The sequence below is a fragment of the Doryrhamphus excisus genome, linkage group LG8 (assembly GCF_037039965.1).
Source record: "Doryrhamphus excisus strain RoL-2023G ecotype Guam linkage group LG8, RoL_Dexc_Guam_v1.1, whole genome shotgun sequence".
Taxonomy (NCBI): domain Eukaryota; kingdom Metazoa; phylum Chordata; class Actinopteri; order Syngnathiformes; family Syngnathidae; genus Doryrhamphus; species Doryrhamphus excisus.
In genome coordinates, this window is record NC_136364.1 from 6,816,003 (window position 1) to 6,826,000 (window position 9,998).

At 39.5% G+C, this 9,998-nt stretch overlaps 1 long non-coding RNA gene across 1 annotated transcript; it reads right to left on the reverse strand.

The window, feature by feature from the left end:
* Positions 1-5,271: 5,271 nt before the first annotated feature.
* On the reverse strand, positions 5,272-5,917 carry LOC144899625 (uncharacterized). Its single transcript, XR_013627907.1, has 3 exons — positions 5,801-5,917; positions 5,557-5,682; positions 5,272-5,377 (listed from the first exon to the last, which is right to left on the reverse strand). It is a non-coding gene; the product is annotated as an uncharacterized LOC144899625 (long non-coding RNA).
* Positions 5,918-9,998: the final 4,081 nt, after the last annotated feature.

A 9,998-nucleotide genomic window follows, 5' to 3' on the forward strand; every position in this document is an offset into this window, starting at 1 on the left:
GGAGGACCGTATTGTATTTTGGAGCTTCCAAAATAAAATGATGTCTATTTCAAAATAATAATACTAAATTGCCATCTTACGTCCTAAAACATTTTATTATAGTTTCCTCGTCGGTGACCCTACTAGTGTGTGTTTACCCTGTACATATGTTCTGTGGAATGTTCAGCGTATCTAAGTGTGAGGAGTAGGTAAGGGTTGCACTGTCATCAGCATTCATCTTCACACCCCCACGTGCACACACACACCGATGCTAATAATACACTGGGACTATAATGCTCATGAGTGCTTCATGTGAGATGAAACCACAGTGATGCACTCTTGATCCGCTGTGAAGTGCTCTCACTGTCAAAGGCTGCTGACAACCACCAATTCTGCGGTTGTGTGGGTTGGAATGCTTTCTTACTGGCCACAACACCAACGTACATCCGCCATTGGAAACTTCCACCACAATAGTAAAGTGTTAAATGAACACCCTTCTGGCAGAGTATTATTGTCTGTGCATCTTTACTTGGTGTTTACTCAATGTTGTGGCCAGAACCGCTGGTGCATGGGCGGATACGAACTGCTTGGTTGTTGGACACTAACGGGCACTACTGCACATGAAGAGACAAATTGCATTAATAAGCTTTCTCGCTGAAAGAACTTCCGGTGAGGATAATGAGGAGACAAGAAAGCAAAATTCAACCAAAATGATGACAGCAGCTACTTAAAATATGTTTCCGTGGTTTCCATGCTAATGTGCCAAACCACTTGCGTTCGTTTGCGGGGATGAGCTTCTTGTTCGGTCATTTTTTTAATGAAAGTTAAAAGAAACTATCCAGAATCTAGGTTCCCAAAGTAGGTTACGTCAATTCTAATAGGGGGTATGTGAATACAAATGAAAAACCTGTGATGCCTAACACTTTTACACAATTACATGGACCTGAACGCCTCATGGCACAAGGAGAACAGAGCAGAGAGGACAAAGTGTTCATTGCCTTGTGTGCATCATATGAAGAAATATGCAAGTCTTATTTGGTATATTTAGAACAGGGGTCTCAAACACGTGGCCCGCGGGACACTAGTTTGAGGCCCCCGCCTTGATATGAAAGTTTAATGTTAGTGCGGCCCGCACAAGTTTGATATGGATGCTGTATGGTATCATGTACCCAGAAAAAAATATTACGTTTGATTAATGTTCATGTTAAAGGTTAAATAACTGTTAATAGTTATCCTCCCTATCCGTGTGGAAGTGGTAAGTTTTTGGTTATTTAAGTTTAAAGGAAATAACTTGAAGGCTACCGTTTAGGTCGCTAGCTCTCTAGTTTGCGAATTAGCATGTGTCTCAAGACCCTGCAGTTGTTGCAATATGTTGTAAATAAAAAATAAATATATAAATGTGACTATAGTCGTGTTTTGTCATGTCTACAGGGCTCTAATAATGCTATGTTGATTAAATCTGAAAAAAATAATTTGTCTACCCACCAACTATATGTGGTTTCTTAAGTTTTTATTATTTGCCGTTTTATTATTATTATTATATTTATTTATTTTATTTGATTGATTTTCTTTATTCTTGATTTGTTTATTTATTTTTCTTCTTATTTTGTGTAGAAAAATAAAAAGTAAGATATTTGAGAACAGTGGAATGTTTTATCAGAGCTTTTCTTGTAGAAAATTGGAACCAAAGCGAAGTTGTTTAAATTTTTTTGTTTTTAATAATTGCGTTTTAAAAATGTTTTTTGCTTTTTTTTTTTTTTTGAAAACCTGATGCGGCCCAGTCTCACCCAGACCCGAGCTCCAGTGGCCCCCAAGTAAATTGAGTTTGAGACTCCTGATTTAGAATGTTTCATCTTGAAGATCTCATTTATGTTGGTATACCAATCCTTGCACAGCGCAACAGCAAAAACCGGTCACTGGGATTTCGGCGAAAATAAACCTTTATCCTTTGTTGTATGTACTATATTTGTACTTTGCTACAACTTAGTATTGGGGCTACATTGGAAAAAAAATGTGATTTCGAGAAAAAAAGTCCTGAATTTATGAGGAAAAAAAGGTTGGAAATTGCTGATAATAAAGACAGGGAGACATTATGTCCAGTCCGGAATGTCTGAGGAAAAACCACAGTGGGAGTTGACAGTTCTTAAACAATGGCTTATCATGGGAGACTTGAACATATCCAGATTTCCGCAACACACACCTCCAGATTTGTAGATTGGTAGATTCTCAGGGGTGACATTCCGTGATGCCGAGTTGTTGATGTCAAAGGCAAACGTAGAAGTTGTCGTTGGCGTTTGGGATTAACTTCAAAGACCAAAGATTTAGGGTCATGGCATTCGGACGGGGCATTCAGAAAAGCGAAAATATGTTTCCTGTATGCAAAGATTTAGATCCCACTGATTAACTTCTCCTCATATCTCCAAGAAGAGTATAGTATGGTACTACAACAGATGAATGAATACATTGCCCACCATGTGCCTTTTATTCCACTGCTTCCGGAGGGACACTTTGACATCATTGCATATGCTGGAGCACGGGATTGACTTTTTAAACTTGTGTCCCCCTTAAACCTAGAGGGGACGGGGACATTGGAGACACAGCCCACAGGGGTTTTGACCAAAAAACTTTCACCCTTCAGAGGCACATTTAAAATGACTGAACCGAGGATTAACATTTGTGGCCACAATTGATTTGTACAAAGATCAGAGAATACAAATGAAACTGGATATGCAAGACTATCAGAGGAGCAGGAACAACGGTCTTTTTTTAAAGCCGTTTACTTGGCTGCCACCTCCACAAATCATGTCACCCAAACTTCAAACGTTGATTGAAAAAGATCAAAGAGACTTTTTGTGTAGACTCGGAAAGAGAAAGGTGAAGGCATTGAAGGAGTTGATGTGAAATAGACACATGGTGATTAAACCAGCAGATAAAGAACGTTCAGAGGTGATTATGGGACAGGAGAAGTACATTTAGGAAGTGCAAAGAGATTACAAAATGTTAGAAGCCCGGATGTATATGGAGACCATTCCAATGATTCAAAGAATTATGACTTGTAGTTGTATCAATAAATATTATAACAGCTAAACAGAGATATTATTTGATTGGGAATGCAGAACCGCGTTGTATATCCTGCTAAGAATTCATAAGAAACACGAACAATGGAATCTGCCTTTTGTGACTCCATCGGGTAGACCGGTAGATCAGGTCGGACTGTGGAAGCGAGACGTACCGAACAACGGAATATATGGAATATTCTTTTGAATCGCCAAAACATACATCATGATCCAGAAAAGACCTTTGGTGTGATTCACACCAAAAATGATCATGTTTTGGATCAGTTTCTGATATTTTGTAGAACCTGTTGGAAAAAAACATTTTTTGTGGAGTTATACGCACAAATGCAGAAAACGCTCCTGTCTTGCAATGTTAACAAATCCTTTAAAAAAATCCCTGAATCCAGACTTTGATCCGGATCACCCCCAAAATGTAATTGTTTCTCCCATATCACATTTCCGACAATCGCTGAAAATGTTATCCAAATCCATACAGAAGTTTTCATGATATTTTGGAAGCGAGACGTACTGAACAACGGAATATATTTAATATTCTTTTGAATCCCCTATTGCCAAAACATACAAAACACGTATCATGTTACAGAGAAAATCTCCACCAAGCCATTGTGATTCACATCAAAATAATCATAAATGTTTTGGATCAGTTTTTGATATTTTGTAGAACCTGTTGAAAAAAAAAATTCCCAAGAGCGCTGACCATTTTTTGTGGAGTTATATGCACATATGCAGAAAACGCTCCTATCTAGCAATGTTAACGAATCCTTTAGAAAATCCAGATTTTGATCCGGATCACCCCAATAATGCAATTGTTTCTCCCATATCCCGTTTCCAACAATCGCTCAAAATTTCATTCAAATCCATAAAGAAGTTTTCACGATATTTTAAACACAAACAAACAGCAAAAACATAACGTCTGTGCTGTGCTTGGCAGACGTAATTAAGTAGTGGTGGGCAAAACCGATCATTCCGGTTCATTCAATCTTCAAAAAAGATCCGTTCATTTTGTTAATTTCGTTCATTTCGGTCAATTGGTCGTTAGCCTGTGATCTCTTCCCTGTGCATAGACCTGGTCAGACGTGTCGAGTCAGTCCGTTCACTCATGTTCACGTTCGTTCTGACTCAACAGCGCAACAATAGTAGGAATAACAAAAAATATAAGGTTTTCAATGGTTTTTACTCTTTCCAGTCAGAGACCAAGAGATTCAATCTCTCGAAATTCAATCTCTCGAGAGACCGAGAGATTCAATCTCTCGATATTCAATCTCGCGATATTCAATCTCTCGATATTCAATCTCGCGATATTCAATCTCTCGATATTCAATCTCTCGATATTCAATCTCTCGATATTCAATCTCTCGATATTCAATCTCTCGATATTCAATCTTTTGGTCTCTCCGGGGGATGGGGGGACCGAGACCGAGAGATTGATGCTCTTGGTCTCAGTCTTTCAGTGAGCTAACCTCACCCACCCACAGAGCGAGGCGCAACGATAGGATAAGACAGGCAAGTCCCGCCCTGCAAAAGGAACGGCGAACTGACTCTCCAGCCAATCAAAAAAAGCATTTGCAACTGAAGAGACTGAACAGTTATTTTAGGGGCGGTGACCCCGTTCATTCCGTTCACAAAAAAGAAATTGTTCTTTTGACCCATTCGTTTATGACTGACACACCACTATAATTAAGCAAAAAGGAAGTAATTGTCATCCATCTGGTGTCACGCCCTGTGTGGGTTCCTGTGTGACAGTTTGTCTGAATTTCCTGTCTGGGCTTTGGTTTACCTTTTGGGACACTCTTATTTTGTATTGCACTTCCGTTTTTTCCCTGTCTTCCTTCGTTGTCCCAATCATTCACACCTGTCCCTAATTTGTGTCTATTTAGTTCAGGTGTGCGTCTCCCTGTGTTGGATCATTGTTAGTTTGTCCTACTGCTACCTGAGTTGCCTTTTTCGGCTGCTGCTATTATAGCAAAAAATAAATATTATTACTTGCTTTTGGTCCTGCTCTCTGCATCCTGGGGTCGCACCGCAACACAGACATGCTGTACCGTGACATCTGGCTTTTCATGGGATTTAATGTCTTCTCATTATGATGCTGGATTTTAATTCACCATGTCAATAAATATGTAAATATGCAGAAATAACGTTTTATTTTTTTTATAAAACAGACATAACGGAATCTTCAAAGGAATCTTTAATAAGTGACACTGTAGAGTTTCTATTTCTATCAGCAACACAGCACAATATGAACTGTTCTTCCTCTGTTCAACTCAAGGAGAAACTTCACCACTGCCCTGACTTCTCTTTCTTCATTCATCACCTCCATTCTGTCAAAGTTTAGAAAATAAACATGAATTATTCCTAAAATGCATGCACATGCGTCAACCACAAATATTAAGAGAGGAAAACATAGCTGGTGTTTGTATAGCAGGCAATTTTTGCCCCTTGACTTAAACAATGTACAAGCAAAACATAGGCTAATATGTACAATGTGTATTATACCTACTTTAATGATACATTTTGGCTCATGTAAAAATAAAGACAAAATAAACGACAGCTGTGCAGCCCACAATCCAGCCAACAATCAGCAGAACCGGAAAGAGTTTGTAGGGCGAAGCTGTCGGGCTCTCGGCTAGAGATAAAAACACAACATAGTGTTAGAGTTTTATGTCGGGGTGGGGCGGGCGGGAGGGGAATGTAAATATTGATGTGAGTGTCAAGTGTTGTGAGTCGCCATGCTGCTTTCTTACCTCTCTTGGCATCGCTCTCCACTATCATCCTGCTGTACTGAGCACATGGCCACATTTGGGAAGGGTTGACGTTGGCATCCTGCATACTGAAGCCAAATCAAACTGCTCCACTCGTCCACATACATACTTTAGTTAGCCATTTCTACAAATATTTAAAAAAAAAAACTCATGTTTTCTCACTCTCTCTTTTTGGAGTCATTTCCGTTCCGTTTTTTTCCTCAGTGGATTTGTGCATGGCTGTGCATGGCCTCATTGGCTGTTTTTCCCAGGGGATCAACTCCAGCTGAGACGACCCACTCAGTCTCCAGTGGGTATACATGTTTTTTTTTAAAGGGGACCTATTATTATGTCTTTCCCACTTTTCTGACCTATAAATGTAGTTAGAATGTTGTATTATCATGATAAACAATCAACAAACTCAGGTTTTCGTGATGTCACATAGGCAGGCCTCCTTATATGGGAGTGCGCTGTAGGCCAGATACGCAGTCTGCCCTCCCCCAAGCTCTGTTTCTGTGTTTACATTGCTAGCAATGGCTCCCAGGAAATGAAAGCTACATTTGTTTACAATTCTTAACAACACCACCATCAGGCACAAGTAGTTGGAGTTGCTGATTCCATACCAGCAAAAGACAAAGATTCTCATCTGTCAACAGTATTTCACACTGGACTGTTTGGTGAACATGAGCCAGTATGCAGTTGGACTAGCCAAAAAGCATGCCGAAGCCGTTCCAACGTTACGTGGTCATGTGGGAGAGTCAAAAGAGTAATCAGTAAGTAACAATTTATCAGTGTCCTAACTGTGTTGGAAGTCATGGAACTAAAGTGGTAGTCTGTGTAGCATTATAGAGTGTGCATACAAGGAGCAGAGTGCAAATTCCAAGCTCACCAAGTCTGGAGTTGCTAACAGTCTTTTCCCACCACAATCAGTGGTTCTACCCGCGTTTTTTCAACACTCGTAGTCCCGCAAAAAACATGTAATGACCACATTACACGTTACTGATGCTGTAGAAAACGCTCAAATGCTAAATCTACTTACTATTGAGACATTTGAAGTAACCTCTTTTCTTGAGAAACTGTGGACTGTCCAGTCTCTACGTCCAGATTGGATTCGGGATCCAACACATGTGGCTGTATGTTAAAAACAAACATTTTAAAAAGATACATGGCCGTTTATTATCAACTCCTGTACTGTTTATTAACTACTATAAAGTTAGCGGCTAGTAGCCTAACACCGGAAGTCCTTCTAAGCACTTGGGAGTGTGACGAACCACAGCGGAGTGGCCGTGATCTTGGGTCGAATAAATTCAAAACAGATGTCTTCGAGGGAAGCACGAAATCCAAATAAGTAGGTGGAATAGGTGCAGATTCTGGAAGATCTAGAAAGCTTTCTGTGCTGGTTATGGTGTGTAGCTGCTTTAAAGGAGTCCATAACTCAATATAAGGGGGCGAAAAATGGGCATGAAGCTTCAAGACAAAAGGAAACTTGTTTTTGTGGACTTATATAAAAAAATATATCTATATGCGCTGAGTTTCTTATAGACACTAACGGACATGTTTTAATTCAAATCCAACCCGAGTGGTGAGCTAGACGAGGTGACAAGGTTTGAATGTTCTGCCTGTGCTTGGTTGGGTTTCGTCCCACATTTTAAAAACACGCATGTAGAAAGTCTACATTATCTGCATGTGTTAATGCGATTGTGAATGCTTTGTTTGTGATTAACTGCGATTAACTGGAAACCTGTCCAGGGAGTATGTATACTTCAGGCTTCAGTTCACCAGTACTTTTAAAATCAGCACGCATGTACACTCATCCAAATTTTTAGACCAGTTGGAAAATCACAAGAATTAGCATTTTAGCAATTTACGTATAATAATAATAACTCTCCTGCAATTTCCAAACGACAATGTGTGGGTGTTGAAGGAGATGAGGACTTTGAAAAAAATATGTTCTTCTTGAAAGCCTTCTCTGGCAGATGGGGTCTGATGGTTGTTGGACTGCACTGTGCACCAATAACAACCTTCTTTTGGGTTCCGTGTATTGACAGTCAATGGAATCCTCCGACTCAGGGCCGGTGACATTTTGTTGGGTCTGCCACTTCCATAACCCTCAGGATGTTTAAAGAAGTTTCTGCATCCAACCTCGGCAGCCTTGGCACGCTGCAAGAGGGCTTGCTCACGCACCTCAACAATTTAAGTGTGTTCAAAGAGAGAAAGCCTTTTTGCCTTTGCCATCAAGAGATCATGACTTTTAAAGGCTGTGCTCTGAAACCTTTGATCAGCTGATGAACAGCCAAGTTCACTTTAATGCAGGGGTCTCAAACTCAATTTACCTGGGGGCCACTGGAGATAGGGTCTGGGCGAGGCTGGGCCGCATCAGGTTTTCCGAAAAAAAAAAACCAAAAAAAAACGCATTTATTAAAAACAGAAAAATGAATAAACTTTGCTTTGGTTCCGATTTTCTACAATAAAAGCTCTGATGAAACATTCCACTGTTCTCAAATATCTTAATTTTTATTTTTCTACACAAAATGAGATGGAAAAATAAATAAACAAATCAAGAATAAAGAAAGTCAATCAGTAATAAATAAATAAATATTATAATAATAATAAAACGGCAAATAATAAAAACTTAAGAAAGCACATATAGTTGGTGGGTAAACAAATGATTTTTTTCAGATTAAAATGAACAAAGCATTATTAGAGCCCTGTAGACATGACAAAACACGACTATAGTCACATTTATACTCTTTTTATTTACAACATATTGCGCAACTGCAGGGTCTTGAGACACATGCTAACTCGCAAACTAGAGAGCTAGCGACCTAAACAGTAGCCTTCAAGTTAATTCCTTTAAACTTAAAAAGCCAAAAACTTACCACTTCCACACGGATAAGGAGGATAACTATTAACAGTAACCTTTAACATGAACATTAATCAAACGTAATAATTTTTTCTGGGTACATGATACCATACAGCATCCATATCAAACTTGCGTGGGCCGCACTGACATTAAACTTTCATATCAAGGCGGGGGCCTCAAACTAGTGTCCTGTGGGCCACATTTGGCCCGCGGGCCGCGTGTTTGGGCCCCTGCTTTAATGCTTGTTTTCAATAAATTGACTCAAAATGTTTTGGTCTCACTCCCATTTCTTCTGTTTGTGTTTTAACGATTTTACAATGGCTTAATATTTAAGGACAAAAACACAATTTCATGGGGACAAGATAAGATAACATAACATAATGCATACCAACATATGTGATAAAACAATTTCTCCCCCCCAACACCACAGTTGTGTGGGAAACATGGAGACGAGCTGCACCTTTGAGGTACTGTAACACCAATACAGATGAGTGTTTTGGTAGCAGGGTGAAAACTGTCATTTAGTGAGGAAGATCAGGCGGTTGAGTGGATGAACGGAACAAGAACAAGGAGCGGAGTGGAAAAGAGACAATGCTTGTTGTATAATTGGGCAAACACCTGACAGCTCAACCCCTGCGCCTTTCTCTCCAGTGTCTCTCATCCTAATTGGATTCTCCACTCAATATCTCCTGCTAATTGTGCTTCGACAACACAAGAACCTCCCTGTACAACCCAGATAGCTCCACGGCTCCCTGTCAACATAGTCACTCACGTACATTAGAGTTGCCTTTATGGAGTTCCCACACAGCAATGGTTCAACGTGGTCTAGCCTGTGAGGGTCAGGCATGATTAAAAATGTCAACCTAAAAGTATAGATATGAAAGATCTTGGTGTTTGGGAAAATACTTAAAAGTTGAACTCTTAGGAAGGTGTGTGCATTTCAGAAAAAGAACATTATAGAGACGGTAAAATATGGTGGTGGTAGTGTGATGGTCTAGGGCTGTTTTGCTGCTTCTAGACCTGGAAGACTTCCTGTAATAAATAGAAGTATGAATTCTGCTGTCTTGCAAAAAATCCAACAAGATTGTTGTATTTCTAATTATTAGTTCCAGGATTTTTATATTGTGGGTATTAATATTGTATTTCATTGTCTTAAATATATGTCTTAAATGTACGTCTTAACTGTAAATGTAAATTGCAGATGCAGGGGGGGTTCTTAACTGTAAATGTAAATTGCAGATGCGGGGCAAGAGGAGGGGGGACACACGCACACAAATAATTACCAATTATGTATATCCCTCCTGAATATAAATGTGTAAGTGTATTTGATTTTTTTAA